The sequence below is a fragment of the Chaetodon trifascialis genome, chromosome 7 (assembly GCF_039877785.1).
Source record: "Chaetodon trifascialis isolate fChaTrf1 chromosome 7, fChaTrf1.hap1, whole genome shotgun sequence".
NCBI lineage: Eukaryota > Metazoa > Chordata > Actinopteri > Chaetodontiformes > Chaetodontidae > Chaetodon > Chaetodon trifascialis.
The window spans coordinates 4,107,291-4,125,599 of record NC_092062.1 but is presented as its reverse complement, the minus strand read 5'-3'; the positions used below and the strand labels follow the sequence as shown (position 1 = coordinate 4,125,599).

The window sequence follows — 18,309 nt, the reverse complement described above, 5'->3', positions numbered from 1 at the left end:
TCTGAATATGTCACAGCAGGGAGAGTAAAAACTCTTTTAGGCACTTGATGAGAGGTTTCAGGACATGAAAGGGAAAAAAGGAGCTGAACATATTTATATTACATTTAATCTGGAACTAGCTGATGTCCTTGGCAACCTACAACATGAAGTCATTGAGCTGCAAAGCGATGACCTACTACTGTTAGCAGTTTTTTCAAAACTGACTGTTGCAAAGACTTCTTCTGAAGACTGACTCAAACCTTGAAAAGCAGCTGCAAGTAGCATCATCATCAACACCACCATCTGACATCAGACACCTTTTCAAAGGATGCAATTCAAGCCATTGCAGAAGATAAATCTGTTTTATGGTGTGACACCACTGTGGTTAAGATTTAGGAAAAACATGTAGTTTGGGTTAAAATTACTGACTGCTGTTGTTTGTAAATAAGCAGCTGCTTGCAAGTATGTTCATCATCACAATTTTCTACAGTAGGGCGATTATGTGATTTAAGCCTTTTTGAAATTAATGTTGTGAGTTCATTGAAATTCAATTATAGGTTATTCATTGAAAGACAGAACTGTGCATGATTTGCCTGTACTGAGAAAGTTTTTAATAAATAACTTAAATGTCATTAGGAACAAACATCTGCATTAATACAGGTTTTAACGCTGGTCAAAGCCAGTATTCTAACATCCTCTATTTGATGTCACAATGTTCTTATAATGTTTCCACCATCAGAGCGGATCAACAGTCTACCTTCCAGGTGACTTCACTTGATGAGCTTGCAGAGCTGCTTTTTAACAAAGTCTTGCCCCACTTATTGGCATGGTGACTGCATTAAGGGAAATATTCAGTTCATGCTAATCTGAAGTGGCAATGTACGGAGCATTTATAATTAGTGTCAGGTTCAGCTAATTATCAGCAAAAACCTTTGATTCCTAGCAAATGAGAGGGAAGAACAGAGGGCAAAATGAAGACAGGTAACATTGGTATAGCATCTTTCCTTTTATTTCTTCTGTCTCCCTCCATTCAACCTTTCCCCACCTCCCTTATAATTCTCCTTCTTTATTCCCTCTCTCTGTTGCATCTCATCTCATAGCTGCTTGGTATTGTTAGTTGGGGACAAAGCACGAGTTGTGTGCTTGGTCTGCTCTGGTATTTAAAAAGCTGATGTCAGATGCACAGCAGTGGCCCTCTGTCTCATTAAAATGGAGCTGGCTGCTCGGCTTGAACCTCCACTGGAGAGCACAACAGTAATTGGTAATCAGAGAGGGATGGGGCAAGGCATCCCTTGCTGGCTGTATGACCTCTTCAGTCTGCTGGATGGCAGCGTATGTAGACTACAACACCTTGCTCTGAAGCATAAATGAACATTGTATCAAGTATAATGTGCCTGACAACCAACCTGCAACCAAAGATTCAGCAGTGTGGGCTTTTGATGGTCTATACAAATCACTTGAAACTGTGTTCCCCAGATATTTTGTTGTTATTACAATAGCTTTGAATTCCTTGCTCCAAATATATTCAGAGAAGTTCAGAGTTGAAGCATAAAAAAACCATACAAAACCCGAAAAAATGTTCCATAGCTGACCATTCCAACGCAAAGAGACTGTGCTTATCAGAAAAACAGTGGAACTTATTGATTCGAATGTTTGAAATGACTTGTGAAAACAAAGAAGCGAAATGGGCAGAGGGACACAGCAGCTGCCCGGTGGTCACTTGGAGTTTGGGGAGACGTGGGAGGGGTGCGCTCACAGGGAGGTGTTGGAGGAAGCAGGGGTGCGTTTTGGTGAACGCTTTGCATCTGTGGTGAACTCCATCAGACTGGAGGAACAGTACCACTACGTCACCATAATCATGCAAGGAGAGCTGGACAAGAGGCAGTGGGGAGAGCCAGAGAATCTGGAGCCAGAGAAGAACGAGGGTTGGACGTGGACGCTGTGGGACCAGTTTCCCCCTGAGGAGCAGCTGTTCTTGCCGCTAGCTGGTCTGAGACAACAAGGCTTCCAGCCTTCATGAACACAGTAACAAACACTGAAACTCAGCTGTGACACTGCCCGTTACCTCGGAAAACCATTGGTTGGTTTACATATCTGCGTTTTCTTCTTGGTACATGCAATACTGTCATTTTTGATAGTATTATGAATTTTTATTGTGACACAGTTTGTCAGCTGTGCATTCATTCAGATTTTAAGCAAATGATGCACACAGATTTTTAAAGCACACACATTAACACAAGAAACAATGACTTGTTTCTTCAGATTTCTTTCCCCTCTTATTTTCTCTTTATGTAAACAATGTAGTGTGTAATGTGTTAACCCACATGGAAGTAATACTTATTGTTATGCAGATGATATGGCTTTACAGCATATAGCTGTGGATGTGAACTTCTCTCCCAGGAGTTTTTGTCTTTGCTTTTACAGTCTGCCTTACTGCCTACAATTATGTTGCAGGTAAATCTAACCCTTTCTACTTTTCCCAACAATCCATTATGCTTTGTTGGTAGGCAGGGTACAACCTGGACAGGTTTCCAGTCAATCACAGGGGCTATTGTTTCTCCTGGAAAAGAGGTAGAGATTGTCATTCATTGTCTACAGTTCAGTGTTAAACACCAGTTCCATACTCATTGCCAAGTGCAAGTGCCTGGGATTAAACGTCTCACTGTGCATGTGGATTCTTGACTTTATAATGGGCAACCAACTCTTCCACCCTCATCCTTAGCACAGAAGCACCCCAGGGCTGTGTTTGCCCACCTACTGTACTCCACTACACACATGGCTGTGAAGTCACTTTGGATTCCAACATCACTATCAAGTTTGCTGATGACACAGCTGTGGTGGCCCTAATCACATATGGCAATGAAAAGGCCTACCTGAAGGAAGTAGAGGACCTGACCTCTTGGTATCGGAACAACAACCTAGCCCTAAAAGTCAGACAGACTAAGTAACTGACAGTGGGAAAAAGGAAGGAAGGAAGGAACTACACCCCCCTTAACATCAATGGGTGGACAGCTTCATGCATACCTTGGTGTTGACATCATGAAGGCCTGACCCTGATGCTGCATACTGACTCAGTAGTGAGAAAAATAAGGCAGAGACTGTTTCACATCAGACGCTTGAGGAAAGTCCCTCAAATACTGAGAAATTGCTATTACTGCACCGTCGAGAGCATTCTGACAAAGAACATCACTGCGTGGTATGGAAATAGAACTGAAAGAAGTTTTTCATTTGGATGAACATTCAATAGGTGATGCTCTGCCCTGCTTAATGGATATCTTCACCAGGTGCTGCAAGAAGAAGGCTGGGAGAATAACTAAGGATCCCAACCTCACGGATAAGGCCGTTTCTCCCTGCTGTGGTTGTACTGCACACACCAAGCCAGCACTGAGAGGCTCAGGAAAAGCTTCTACCCCTAGGCGACTACGATTCTTAAATTAGGTCACTGCCTAAAATTGCCCCACCAATCATCCACATATATTTAGTACTATTCATTTTCTCTTTTAACTTTTTTAAATGCACAAATTGAAAGAATTGGAAGGATATATATTTCAATGTGATTATACATGACTGTAAAGTCACTAATTAACGAGCAAACAGGAAAAACACATGCAGTCATGGGGAGGACATGCAAACTCCTCACAGAAAGGCCTCAACCAGCAGGCAGGTTCACAGCCACAACTGTCTTGTTGTGACAGCGCTCCCCACTACACAACCATACTGTCCACCTTTCTGCTTTTGAGTTGCATAAAATACTGGTTACCCTATCTTTTCCATGCTGAAATTCAACTTTCTTCATTTAAGGTCATGGCCTTACATATGAAATATGGACTCACTAATGTGTTGTGAATGTCGATGATGTTTGTTGTTCAGTTTGACCCAGATGATTTCATGTATGTCAATAGATGCATAGACACAAAGCAAAAATGTGTATTTATTTTTAGGACTAGTTTTATTCTGTTGACTGATTCTTATTATCAGGATAAAGAACAGCTGTCTGATGGTAAATGCAAAAGATTTTGCTGAAGATGGACCCAAAAAATGACAAAAAGCAGATGTGAAGGAAGGGTCATTTGGAGATATGAGCTGTTTTGCTTTTACTTGTTCATTGCATAACGGACAACTTGTATGCTAATGACAATTTTTGGCCTCCTAGTGACATGAGTTTATGACCAGCAATGTTAGTTTGTCTGTCCACCACTTTGGTCAAGACTGAAAGAAACAGAAACCTAACTTTGAAGATCCTCTGACATTTCATCTAACACCACAGAGATCATAGGGGGTGCGCACAATGTTGTCTGCGCTGTGGTTGTGAGGTTACCAAAATTAAATTTGTGCATTATAAAATCCCAATAAAACACCAAATTAGATAATCAGAACTCTGTATAATCCAAATTAAAACATAAGGAAGGGGGGCTTCAAGGAAAAAAGGTTGGGAACCACTGCTCTATGATATTTGAACCTCACACAATCTCTGTAATTTTTTTAAAATGAAAAAAATATAGTATCACCATACATGTCTGTGTCCAATGAAATGAGGGTTGAAATGGTTATGGCCTCTTGTCTGGGGATGGAGCAGTATCTCAGGAAGCAAAGCCAGACGGGACACAGTGCCACCAATTGGTAAGATAAAACTACTTTCTAAAATGTTTAAATTAAAATAACTTTCTATGAAAAATATATGTACATGCATGAGTATGTGAAGAGGTGTGCTTGATTACTTCAATTTATGTACTAAAAGTGCTTTTTTAATGTTTGTTTGTTTGTTTGTTGCCTTAGGGCAACATTGTGCAGCTATACAACTTTTGCTTGGGCAATATCATATCAATGTATGGAAATGTGCTCGGGTGTATAATTATGTCTGCAGTCACTGTTTTTTTATTATCTACTGATATTTAACAGGAAATGAACATAAGAACATTTAATGGGAGTTAGAAAGAGTGGATAGGTTTGAATTGTAGCTCGGAGGTCAAGGGTCAGTCAGCAGAGTAATGACTGTGTTGTCATAACATTATCCCCAGTCCTAATTGCAGTTATATGCATAACATTACACCAGTGGCATATGGTTAGCTAGCTACTAATTCCAGCTCGGACATTAAAGTAATCTGTTTGATGCAGCCAACACAGCCAAGCCTGTTCCTTGTAGAATGAATACCCATGGAAATTAAATTAACTTATGTGAAACTCATTGTACCTGTCCTAATTGTTATCCGGATGCTACCCAGCAGATGTATAAATAATGACTGAATGGGCCGGAAATGTCTTGCATTTGCTTTTAATGTTATGCCGCATCCACAGCTGTTTTTTCTTTCTTTTTCTTTTTTTTTCGGTACGCAAGACTGCCTAACATCACATACAATGCTTCTGTCGCCATGACTGACACTTGGCTCATCCACCTCCCTGATGACCTGTTCTGAACTTGTGTATGATCGTGAAATAAGATGTGCTCTGATTGGTCGGGGTAGGTAATACTTGTAGTCTTGCCAGTCCCCCGACCAAGACACTGCAAGAGTTTATGGCACTGTGATCGTTAGATCTGACACAGAGCCCATCACCAAAGACAAAAATATGGTGTAGTCTGATCCCAGCATATAACAGACTGCCCACCCTAAATCTGACATGCAACATCCTCAACCACCATCATATTCTTTCTTTTCTTTTTCTTTTTAAACAAAATTCCATTACTAATCTGATGTCATTTAATTTATATATTAATCTGTCATGTTCTACATATTATCTACAGTATAGTATGGTGCACATAAAAAATAAATTCCCCGTTACATTTTCAGATACAGCCAGAGCCATTAAGTTTACCAGACACACTCTTTTCAAGTGCAGGTCTGTGTTTGATTTGAAACAGAACAAAAGATTTGACACAGGAGGAGACTGTAATCTCAGTGGCAGTGACTCATCAGGTGAAATTCAAATCCCAAAGCACCCTCTACTCGTCTGTCATACCTTGCTGATTTGCCTTTAATGAGAGTGTTGTATGCCTGAAATGACACGAACCAGTCCTCTGAAAACATTTGTTGTCTGCAATCAACGACAAAAAAGTGTATTTCCACAACCTGCAATTTCACATAATTATTTTGGCTAAAGGGGCTGGGTGTTGTGTTTTGTAGAGGTGGTTGGGGGCAGACAAAAGCCTTTCAACCTGGTTTTCTCTCGGGCAATCTTTTCCATGACTTTCGCTGGTGTTCAGGTCCTTCTGTAATCGCCAACGCTGTGCTCCAGGCCTCATTACCGAGTAAGAGAGGAGACCACCAGATTGACCAGAGAGAGAGAGAGCGAGAGAGAGAGAAAAGCACAATCACTTTTTATGTGAAGGTCCAATTTGCTTGAACTCCATGTGAAAAAGATCTTAGAGTTAGAAATCCAACTTGTAAAAAAGGTAAATTTGTGTTTGGCAATCAGTGTTATATTCTTCCCTCAATCCAAATGTCATCTTGTTGTTGATTAGCATGGAGAGCAAAGATCAAAGAGAAATGGGTACACGAGCAATTGGAAGCAACCTGAAACAAGGCAGTCGCTCTAAAACGAGACTAAAAATCTATAGCAGTGCGAGTGGCTCTGTGAGGCTGTGCTTAGACACAGCAGTGCTTTGAGCCAGAATCTTAATCTAGCGTGTTAGTATATTAACATTTGACAATTAGTAGAATTAGAAGAAGAAGAAGAAGAAGAAGAAGAAGAAGATATACTTTATTAATCACCGCACACACATGCTACAGGGGGGAGATCCTGGAAAATCCTTCCTCCGTGGCAGACCAGGGGCCTCATGTACAAAGACTTGCGTGGATTTCCTACTGAGACATGGTGTACGCTCAAATCCAGAAAACGTTGTATGCACAAAAATATCCAGATGTATGAATCTGTGCACACGCATGAATCCAAGCACATTTCCTTTGTACATCCCAATCAAAGTGGAATTGAACGCACATGTTGGAGTACCTGACCACTCCCTGTCCACGCCCCTATTTAAATACGCAAATCATATTTAAACAAGCCCTGCACCTGGGATTCCCCTCTCTGCACGATCAGAAAATCAAAAAAGAACGTGTAAGACGGGAAAGAAAAAGAATTTAACTGAAAGCGAATTGGAGGCTCTACTTGCTGAAGTGGAGGTGCGCAAAAATGTGCTCTTTGGCACGCTGTCCTCCGGCATAAGCAACAAACGGAAGAGGAGTGAGTGGGAGAGTGTGTGTGAGGCTGTCAATGCTGTGGGGTCAGAGAAGCGCACACAAGCAGAGGTGAAAAAGAAGTGGTCCGACATCAAGGTAGATGTGAAGCGGAGGATGGCTGCCCACTGCCAAAGTATGGCCAAAACAGGTGGGGGGGACAGGAGAAGAGGGGCCCAACCCGTTTGAACAGAGAGTCGCTGCGATTGTGGGTGACACTGCTCTCTCAGGGGTGGTGGGAGCACATGTGAGTGACTCTGATTACCCCCAAAGTAAATACCTATGTATTTGTGTAACTCACAGCAAATGTGTTCATACAGTAGCCTGCTCACAGCCCTATAAAATAGAGGTTCATGCATAAATGCTGTATGTATGGTATTATTTGGTTTGAAAACTTTTGAATTTAAATTTAAACATGGCAGCATATCAAAGACTTTGACTCAATTTATTATTTTCAAACACAGAAGAGGACACGCAGTTGCAGCCACGTGCTGCAGACTCGGGGGATTCCTCCACCGTCCCCGGCGTCTCTGGCGTCACAGACTTGGTGGATTCCTTGACTGTCCCCGGTGTCTCCGGCGTCACATACCCAGGGGATTCCTCCAGCATCCCCAGCGTCTCCAGTGCCAGTATGCCGCATCCACCGGCTGCAGCTGCTGCTGCTGCTGCTGCTGCTGCTGCTGCTGCTGCTGCTGCTGTCCGCCCCACTGGCCGTGTCCTCACCTGTGCTGTGCTGGAGTCACAACAAGAAATCGTTAGAGCAATAGACACGGCATAAATGATCACCTAGATCAACTTATAGGCGTCCTCACAAATATTGGTGAATCAATAAATGCATAGGTGAATAAGTGAATTCTGTGTCCTTGCCTCTTTTACATGGTTGAAATCAAGTGTTGCCGGGCCCGAATGGCCTCCTGGGTAGGATGCACATTCATGGGTCCAGCTTCTGGTTCGTCTGGTGGGGGGATATGCTGCTCTGGCAGTGGTATGGCGTGCCGGTGTGCCACATCGTGGAGGATGCCGCACGCCATCACAATGCGGCACACCTTCTTGGGACTGTACAGCAGCATACTCCCAGTCCTGTCCAGGCGGTGCCACCATCCCTTCAGCAGACCGATTGTCCTCTCAACGACTGACCGAGTGCGGGAATGAGGTCATTGTACCTCCGCTCTTGGTCAGTCTGAGAGTTGGTGAGAGGGGTCATCAGCCAGCTCTTAAGAGGGTAGCCACGGTCGCCTGGGGTCAATTGAAAGCAGACAAAGTAAACTGGATTTACAGTTTTCATTCATTAATTTTATACACTACTTACATGGATCACACGCTATTGTTGCAAATTAGTGCAGAAGTGCACAATTGCACTGGAAGTGGCCAATTGGGCCTATACCAAGTGCATGTAGCATTGAGGGGAGCAGGGAAGTTTAGGTCAGGATGTTCTTTATTTCTTTAATTGATAGAAGGATTTGTAGTGTTTTGGTTTAGTCTTTATTATTGAAATATTTCTTCTCACCAACTAGTTGTCTTATTTTGGGTTATTTGTTGTCCAGTTAACAATGTTCGTTTTGTTATCCCTCCTTTTTGTCTAAATGGTCTGATCAGCCATTATATATATGTTCTCCTTTGTGTGCAGTTAGTGGGGTAGGCCATGTCTTTGTTAAGTTTGTTTTGTTTTGTTTTGTTTGTCTTGGTTTGGTCAATTCATTTCAGTCTGTTTAAGTTGAAATATCCTGAGTTAAGTTCTGTTTAGTTGAGCTCTTTTATGGGCCCAGAACTTTTATGTATTGATTACATTTTTGTCTAAATAAATCTTTTTTTGTTAAAATTTACCTGGACTCCTCCTGCCAGTGTGCTTGATCCCTCACAAGACTGCATCCCCAATTTTCTTTTGATTGTTGCTGGACATCTCCAATAGACCAGCAGCTGAATTTGAGCAAAATAGTCCTCCGTACACTACAGATAAGGTTCACCAAACTCACCGTCATGGTGCTTGCTCTGGTCAAATGCTATGGTATTTTCGGACGAACGATTACAGTACTCAGCAGAGGACACTGCTGACAAGCAGACCACAGACAACTGACGCCTCTCAGTCCGAATTACAGAAAACCCACAAAACATCAAAACTATCTGGGAGGCTCTGAATAGATGACTTGGCAGTGAATTTGTAGTGACATTGAGAATCCCTCCAGAGAAGAAAGACACCGTTATTTATCACAGTATTGGGGATGATTTGTATGGTCACTATTTTGTTTTTTCACTGTGAGGCTATAAAAGCCCAGTGTTGAGGACAGTATGGTGTCACTGAAAGCATGTGATCCAAAGTTTACTGTTATATGTTGGAACAGTCTCCAGGGACAGGCCTGACTCCAAGGACATGAGTGAATGTTTGTTTTGATACAAACATCACCAATGTAGACTCTTCACATGAAATAAATAGGGAAACTGGACAGGGAGTAACAGTCACAGAATTGTTACTGGATTCAGTGATGTGAGAAGGAAAATACAAGAATGAAGGAAAGAGTGCACTGAAAATGTCCTTACTTTTATACTTTTGTATGATGCACCAGCAAAACCATGGCTCTTAGTTCAAATTTCCTTACAGCCAAATTAGGTTGATGTAGTTACTAATAATCGTTAATTGTACTTTATCTGAAAACATCCCAGAGACTGTATTCAGTTATTGCTTTAGATATCCATTTATCACTAAGTTTAACTCACATGTTTACAGTGGTTCTGTGCTGATGTGTTGATCGACTAGTCAACATTTGTACATGGGTCCCATGTGGGTAGTTAATGGACTGAAAAATGGGACCTATATTGTCCACGGGTTCCATGATGGCCCCATATCAACTGCCTACATGGATTTCATGCACGATCACACAATCTTAGGTGGGACCCAACTGGGCAACATACGCAAGGCCCACCTCTGTCCCAGCTTTAAGCTCTATGTGGATCCTACATGGGGACTACATGGTTTGAAATATAGGTTCTAAGTAGAGTTTCCCATAGGTTCCTTGTTGTCAATTGCCCATACGGATTTCATGCAAGATTACATGCGGTCTTTGTTGGAGTCCCACTGGAAGACATATGCAAGACCCTATATGGGCCTGCCCTTCAGCTCCGTGTGGGCAATACATAGGAATGACATGGGCTGAAATATTGTTTGGTGGTGGGATTGGTGGGATTGATAGTAAACTTTAAAGCATGCATTTTAAGGAGGAGCACTCCTCCTCCTCCTCTGGTAGCTGGTTTCTGTCTGGGCTCATGATTTCCCATCTTGTTTTTTGTATTTAGTTTAATTTTCCTTAAACTTGAAAGTTTACATTTTTGGCTGAATTGGACATCTAAAGACACATTTTATGGACAAACATTTAAAAGTTGTGGATGTCCCTTGCGACCTCTGATATTTCACGGATACACTCTGCTCTGGCCTACTGATAGAAAAAGCCTGCTTCGGCCTACCAACAGAAAAAGCCTGCTGGCAGCTAAAGATAATTAGCACCAAGATGCCTCCTTTCTCCACAGATGACCTCTACAAACTTCTGCAGCAGGTTGCAGTGTTGGAAACTAAAGTTCAGCGTCTGGAAATAAACGCAGAAGTGAATGGAACTTGTGGAAATGACAACACTTTGCCGCTGACTCAAAACCGGACTGGAGAATGCTAACATCCAGCTAATTAGCTCTGATACAGCTCCCACGAAACTAAAGGGCTGTGTACTGGGTAGTAAATCTGCCAGTATCAGTCCTCCCTCGAATGCTCTCGGGGCAAAGCCCAAGAGTAAATCAGCTGATATGGGGAGATGTCCAACAGGTAGAACCCAGCGCCCAGAGACCTGTGATGCGACAGGCTGGCCTGCGTTATCATCCTCCTCAACACGTATGCAGAGTAAAACACAGCCATGGATAAAAGCTAAAGGGAAGATGAGCAACAAAACTCCCAAACCAGCTAGTGTGCAGTTACAAAATTGGTTTGCTCCACTACTGCAGGACCCCAGATCTCCAACTGAAAACCTGGATAACTTCTTGGACTCACAGAGAAGGGTAAGGCCTGACATGAAGTCAGAAGATAGAAAGCTACAAGGAAAACTACTGACTGGTCCTGAGACTGAGAGGTTGTTGGTGATTCTGCTATTAAAGATGTGGGAAGAATGTACAGCAGAAACACAAAAGTGTTGTGCTTTCAAGATGATACAGTATCCAACATGACCGACAAAATCCTCAGTATTGTTGCAGAAATTCCAACTCTGAAATACCTTGTACTGCACACAGGGGCAAATGATATTGTGAAATGACAATCTGAAGTGCTCAAATGAGATTTGGGTAAAATGCTAAATGCAGTGAGCTCTCTGAATGCTGAAGTCTTCTTCAGTGGGCCTTTACCACCAGTCAGAGGAGGAGGAGAGAGATTGCAGATTGTTGGCAGTAAACAGATGGCTTTCAACTGCATGTGATGTCCATTCAGTGCATTTTATTGACAATTTTAACTTTTAACTAAACAAGTGTAGTGAGTACTACCTTAATTTGATGTTGCATTCGTTGATAAAATGTCGGGGCACCACCTTCCTCAGCTAAGAAGGACTGCAGAAATTAACTGCTATAACGCTGATAAATACTAACGAATGAACTAACAGTAAACCAGTCTGATAACCTGAAGTGTAAATTCTGGATACAGGGATCGTAAATATTCAGTTCAAAAGGACACCGTCTAACCAGGACTTAAATCAAAATATCATTTATTAAGCAGAATTGTGGATAATGGGTAATGTACCATGAACAATAAGACAGAAGATGGGAGGTGATATGACAGAGCACACAAGAAACTTATGGCAACACAAGGGTAAATAAATTGGCGATAGTGAGAGGCAGTCTAAAAAGGAATAATGGGGACGCGAACGCAGAGTTAAGGGAAAGACGATTAATGGAGAGAATTTGGACGAATTGACCTAATCTTAACCTCACGGACCAACTCTTATTCAAACCCGCTTAGCGTGCCTACTTGGTTGCTGGTGTCCCGTTGTGCTCTGCTCCGAACTGGCTCGAAGACGTTCCAGATGTTCGTCCGCGGCTCGATCTACTTAGTGGTCTAGTGGAAGGCCCAGACCTCCAAGATGACAAACTGGTGCGGAACGGGGCATCTCTGGAACTGGTTCGGCGGTCGGTTACAGATGATGGACTGCTCCGGATGGTTGTGAACCAGACCAAGGATCAACAGCTGGCCGCAGGGTTTCGTTCGGTTGAGTCCGTGACGGATTATTTTAGACTGATAGTACAAATTAAGAGTCTCTTCGATGGCCGGTCGAAGAAGGCTACAAAATTAGTATTACTTGCCTAAATTCACTAATGAAAACAAAACAAAACGTTGGGCTAAAGAGGAAGTTAACTTTGAAGTTTACGGCAAATTATAAGAATACGTCTTCTGAAGATTATTTACGCTACCCGGAATGGCTTGGAGTAGCTCGAAGACGAAAACTTAAGGAGCAAAACGACTGTGCAAAACTTAAGACAAAAGCAAAGAAAATAACTCAGCTGAGAGTAACTAGACGTGAAAAGAAAACAAAAGAACAGGACTAAAACCAACTAACAGAAACAAAAATCTACTGAAAATCTACTAATCTACTAAAAATCTACTAAAAGGCTACTAATCTACTACTGAAACGCGCACTACACGCAGTTTTTAAAGGTCGCTCCAGGGCGTGTCGAAAGGCAGGCCATCGAATCACGTGAGACTCTTTGTAACGCGCGGTGTAATCTCGCCTCATGGAGCTGAACTAATCAAAGAATCATACGAGGGGCTCATCTGCTTCTCACTATGGTCAATCACATATAATTTCAATGACAAATTTCGATGGCATTTCAATATTGTTCACAGCAGGCATTAGATACTTTCTATGGTTGGGTGACAACATTAAATGACAACCATGGTACAATTTTATCCCAACAGGCATAATAACTCAATGAATAACTAATACCAAAATAAAGGTAATAATAAAGAGAGGCAGATTATATTTGTCAAAAAAAATGATTATCACGATTACGGTTACTTATCGATAAATGTACCAAGTCAAGCATATTCAGTCTGACGGTTAGGAAACTCTGGATGGCAGTATAGTTTGTGGTGACAATTCATACAACTTTATAAAACCGTTAAAATCACAACTTAGCCATACTTTGGGTCAGAGATACGGGAAAAACATCAATATTATGCGTACCCCGAGTCCTGTAGGTTGAAAACATGAAAAGTTAAGTTTGACATGAAATCTGATTATCTTGGAGTGTTGAGGAAAACACACAAACGTGAGTCACTAGTTGCTTCAAGGGATGTCCGGTTTACGACCATCAGCATTTGCTGATGTTCGCGGATTCCTCAGAGGCCTGCCATTTGTCTCTTCAGGCAGCCTTGTTGCATGGAGTCCTCGGGCTATTGGGGAAGTAATTAGCATAGCGTGGGACATCCTGATTTAGAGATAGGCGTTGACCTTTTGGCTTTCTTTCTTCAGTGTGTGAGTAAAGTAGTTTACTGAACCAGACTTCCTGTCTCTCTTCGAAATCAGATTGCATTATAGGTAAACCAGGCGGTCTATAATTCAATCGGTTGGCGGGTTTACACCTCCATTTCCCTTGAGTATCACCAGAAAAGGAGGGAAAGAAGGGGTCAGTTAAAGGCCGGTTCTGCTACACAAGTCAGGAGTAAAACTTTTTGCCTCCAACCTATCTTTCTTCCTGCGTCACACTGTTCCCACTCCCAAGGACAAGAGACAAGAGGAATCCAAGCAAAAGCAGCAAACACCATAACATGAAGGAGAACCAACTTTCCCCCTGCATCGAACCATGAGGGATGCCAGAGCACAAAAGGGGATGCTTCATGTCCTCCACCAGGGGCCATTGCTCGTGAGGATTCACTGACTCCAACCACTAAAACTCCATATAAAAACTCACCATCTCCAACTGCCCAAACTCCATTGAGCTCATCATCTCCAACTGCCCAAACTCCATCTAGCTAATCATCTTCACTGGGTATCCCATCACCCTCATCTCCTCTGCTGGAGTTTACTGACCAAATGAACAAACTTGTCAGTGCTGGTATCAGGCTTACTCCTCGCCCATCCTGTCCCCCCCAATTCCACCCCGCCCCCTACAACCACCCTGTCCCCCTCCACCACCACAGCGCCGACGGGCACCACCACTACCCCCTCCGCGGCTTGATCTGAACCTTCTCCAGTCCCCTTGTAAGAGCCCAGCACAGCCACCTATTTGTGTCGGTAACTGATGTATTCTGGGTCCATCTTTTAAGGCAAATGTTATGCCTGACTTTTCCAAGGAAAAGCCAGGGCCTATTGTGCCGGAAGCTTCATTGATTCATGTCTCAATAGGTAGGAGGAGAAGATCGGTCCATCTCTACAGAAACATCACACCATCGAATTTAACACGTATTCCATGTCAGCCACTGTGTGTTCTAAAACATGGGGATGTTGGACTTTTTAGCACATTTAAGTTAGCTCTTTTAAATGTTAGGTCTTTAACTGTGTGTCATTTAAAATGGCCACACCTGCTATTCTTAACAAAAGTGGAACAGAGGTAATGTCAGGTAATGTAGGGATGTCCCGATCACGTTTTTTTTGCCCCCGAGTCCGAGTCATTTGATTTTGAGTATCTGCCGATACCGAGTCTCAATCCGATACTTCTATAAAACATTATGAAACCAACTAAGAGCAAAGAATAAGATCCAGGACGTCTCTTATTTTTTATTTTTATTTATTTATTTTTTTTACCAATGGCTCTTATATTAACATGTAACACTTATGCATTTGTAAACTTCTATGAGGTAGCTTGAATAACAGTCTCAAGTCAGAACAGAACACAGAAATAAAATAAAATTTTCTTCACATTAGGAATAGTGCAACATTAAGAAGGGATAATGCCAGACGAGGTGTCCATTATCAGAAATGAATGGACGACGCGGAGGCGTGTATTGAGGTGTCGTATCAAGTTGTGGTGTTAAAAGCAGCTTTGTCCTTCCCACCTCTCGAGATCCCGAGCTTCAAAACAAACTGCTGCGTGCTGCCGTGTTCCGTGCATGCGCTGTTCAGTGGCGTCTGTCACAGACACAGACCCGGCCTGTAAACGTTGGTAGTTAATAAATACTATTTTATTCTCGTTTATTTTTAATCACTATCCCATATATTGTACATGTGATTTAAATAACAATAAATATACATATGTATATATATTATTTATCCGATACCTGATCGGGACATAACGTCCGATCCGATTGAGCCTGCAGTCACGCGATCTGCCCCGATTTTCGATCAAGTGATCGGATCGGGACAACCCTATCAAAAAGCGTTATATTAATGATAACACCTGTGCAGTCTTTACTCAGTCTTTTACACCATCACCAACACTGCCCCAGCTTCAACTGATGACCTTGTAAATAGTTTCAGTTCCAAAGTTATGACTATTATTGACTCCATCACCCCGATTAAGACCAAAGTTTTGTTAGGAAGGAAAAAGACACCTTGGAGAAACACCACACTGGTCAAAGTCCAGAAAAGAGTCTGCAGACAGGCAGAGCGCAGGTGGCGAAAAACCAAACTCCAGGTTCATTATGAGAATTACAAAAACAGTCTCCACACCTATAACCATGCACTAAAGAAGGCAAGGCAAGCATTCTTCTCAGAGATTATCAAAGAAACTGTAATAATGCTCGCACTTTGTTTTCTGTTGTGGATAGACTGACAAACCCCACAGCATCAGTCCCTCCAGAGCTGCTATCCAACAAGTCATGCAATGATTTTGCAGCCTTTTTTACAGATAAAATTTCATGGATAAGACAAACAGTGTGCAGCTCCAGCTCAGGCAAAATGATAAGTCCATCTGTGCCTTCTTGTTCTTCAGTTAATCTAGCACATTTTAACTTTCTAGATCATAAAAGGCTGACAGAAACTGTATCACACTTAAAATCTACAACATGCTGCCTTGATACTCTGCCAACAAACTTTTTAAAAAATGTTTTTCATTGCATAGCTCCAGAGTGTTGCAGATAATAAAAAATTCTCTTCAGTCCGGTCAGTTTCCCCAGGCCTTGAAAACTGCAGTAATAAAACCTCTCCTGAAAAAAAATAATCTGGATGCTTCAGTAATAAGTAACTACAGGCCAATATCAAATCTTCCCTTTCTCGGAAAAATTATTGAAAGGGTTGTTTTTCAACAAACGCATGCTTTCATGATGCAGAACAATCGTTTTAATGCATTTCAGTCCACACCACAGCACTGAGACTGTACTTATCAAAGTTTTAAATGACATACATCTGAATAATGATGCTTCCAAAACCTCAGTCTTAGTATTATTAGATCTCAGTGCTGCCTTTGATACAGTTGATCATGACATACTTCTTGACAGGCTGGAAAAGTGGGTGGGACTTGCTGGCACTGTACTACACTGGTTCAAATCCTATTTACAAGATAGAGACTACTTTGTGTCAATTGGTGAGCATGTCTGAAAGAAAAAAGATGATGTGTGGGGTGCCACTAGGCTCCATTCTCGGACCACTTCTTTTCAGTATCTACATGTTGCCCCTAGCTCAGATTATGGAGCATCATAATATTTCTCATCATACTTACGCAGATGATACACAACTTTACATTTCTGGGTCATCACATGACTATAGTCCCTTACTTTCACTGAGTGTATTCATCAAATCAGTGAGTGGATGTGCCAGAATTTTCTTCAGCTTAATGCAAATAAGACAGAGGTGATTGTATTTGGTCCCAAAAATGAAAGGTCAAAGATCAGTGCTCACCTTAACTCCATGTCACTGACAACAACAGATAAAGCCAGAAATCTTGTTGTAATTATTGATTCTGATCTGAATTTTAACAACCATTTAAAGCTCATTACCAAATCAGGCTACTATCATCTGAAAAATATAACTAGAATTAAGGGATGTCTGTCCAAAGAAGACATGGAAAAACTTGTTCATGCATCCATTTTCAGTAGGTTGGACCATTGCAATGGAGTCTTTACTGGCCTAAACAAAAAAACAATTAGTCAACTACAGCTGATCCAAAATGCTGCTGCACAAGTCCTTACAAACACCAGAAAAATGGACCATATCACACCAGTCCTCAGATTACTACACTGGCTTCCTGTGAGTCAAAAAATAGACTTTAAAATCTTACTGTTGGTCTACAAAGCATTAAATGGTCTAGGATCAAAATATGTTCTAGATTTATTAACCCCATGTGAAGCATCCAGACCTCTCAGATCATCAGGGACAGGTCTATTGTGTGTTCCCAGAATCAGAACCAGTGAAGCAGCTTTCAGTTATTATGCTCCTCACCTGTGGAACATTCTCCCTGCACACCTGAGGTCTGCAGCTCATTTAAATCAGGGTTGAAAACATTATTATTTTCTACAGCTTTTACTTAAAGTAAATATATCTGCTGAATGATTTTAATCATTCTAAATGCTAAATTATTGTCTTTTACTGGCTTCTGTTTTCAATTTTCCTTTAAATGTATTTTATTTTTATTTTTATATTCTCTTCTTTCTTTCTTTCTTTCTTTCTTTGAAATGTATGATTTTAATGTATTTTTATGCCTCTGTGAAGCACTTTGAATTGCCTGGTGTACAAATTGTCCTATACAAATAAATTTGCCTTGCCTTGCCTTTATTCCATACAGTCTTTAGCTGCTTGTGCTTATCACATATAATTCATTGTTAGCTGGGAAGCCTGAGCTGATTTGCTGTGTCATATGAAGTTTTAAATGAGGAAATCTGTAAGACACAACACCCAGTTGAAAACAGGGCTTGCCAAACTGGTCATATGTTGTCTGTGTCTGGGCTTTGTTTTGAGCACTCGACTGTAGCCTACTTTTGTGATGCTGATCGATGGACGTCATCAGAATGACCATGGCCCCTCTTGGATGAAAACTGGCTGTAAAAATGCTGGTAGCAATTTGAGAAAACTAGTAGTGCTATGCCTACAAATCAAATCAAATCAAACTTTATTTATATAGCACTTCATACATAATAAAATGCAACACAAAGTGCTTCACGGGAGTTAACAAACAATATAAATAAAGCAACAATAAAAACCCATCCCTCCCACCTTCCGTGTGTACAAACACCCACCCTCAACTACATGCATACACACATGCACAC

General features: G+C 41.6%; 1 pseudogene; it reads left to right on the top strand.

Annotated features, from left to right (window-relative positions):
• Positions 1 to 1,663: 1,663 nt before the first annotated feature.
• Positions 1,664 to 1,999, top strand: LOC139333546 (nucleotide triphosphate diphosphatase NUDT15 pseudogene; annotated as a pseudogene).
• The last annotated feature ends 16,310 nt before the right edge of the window (positions 2,000 to 18,309 follow it).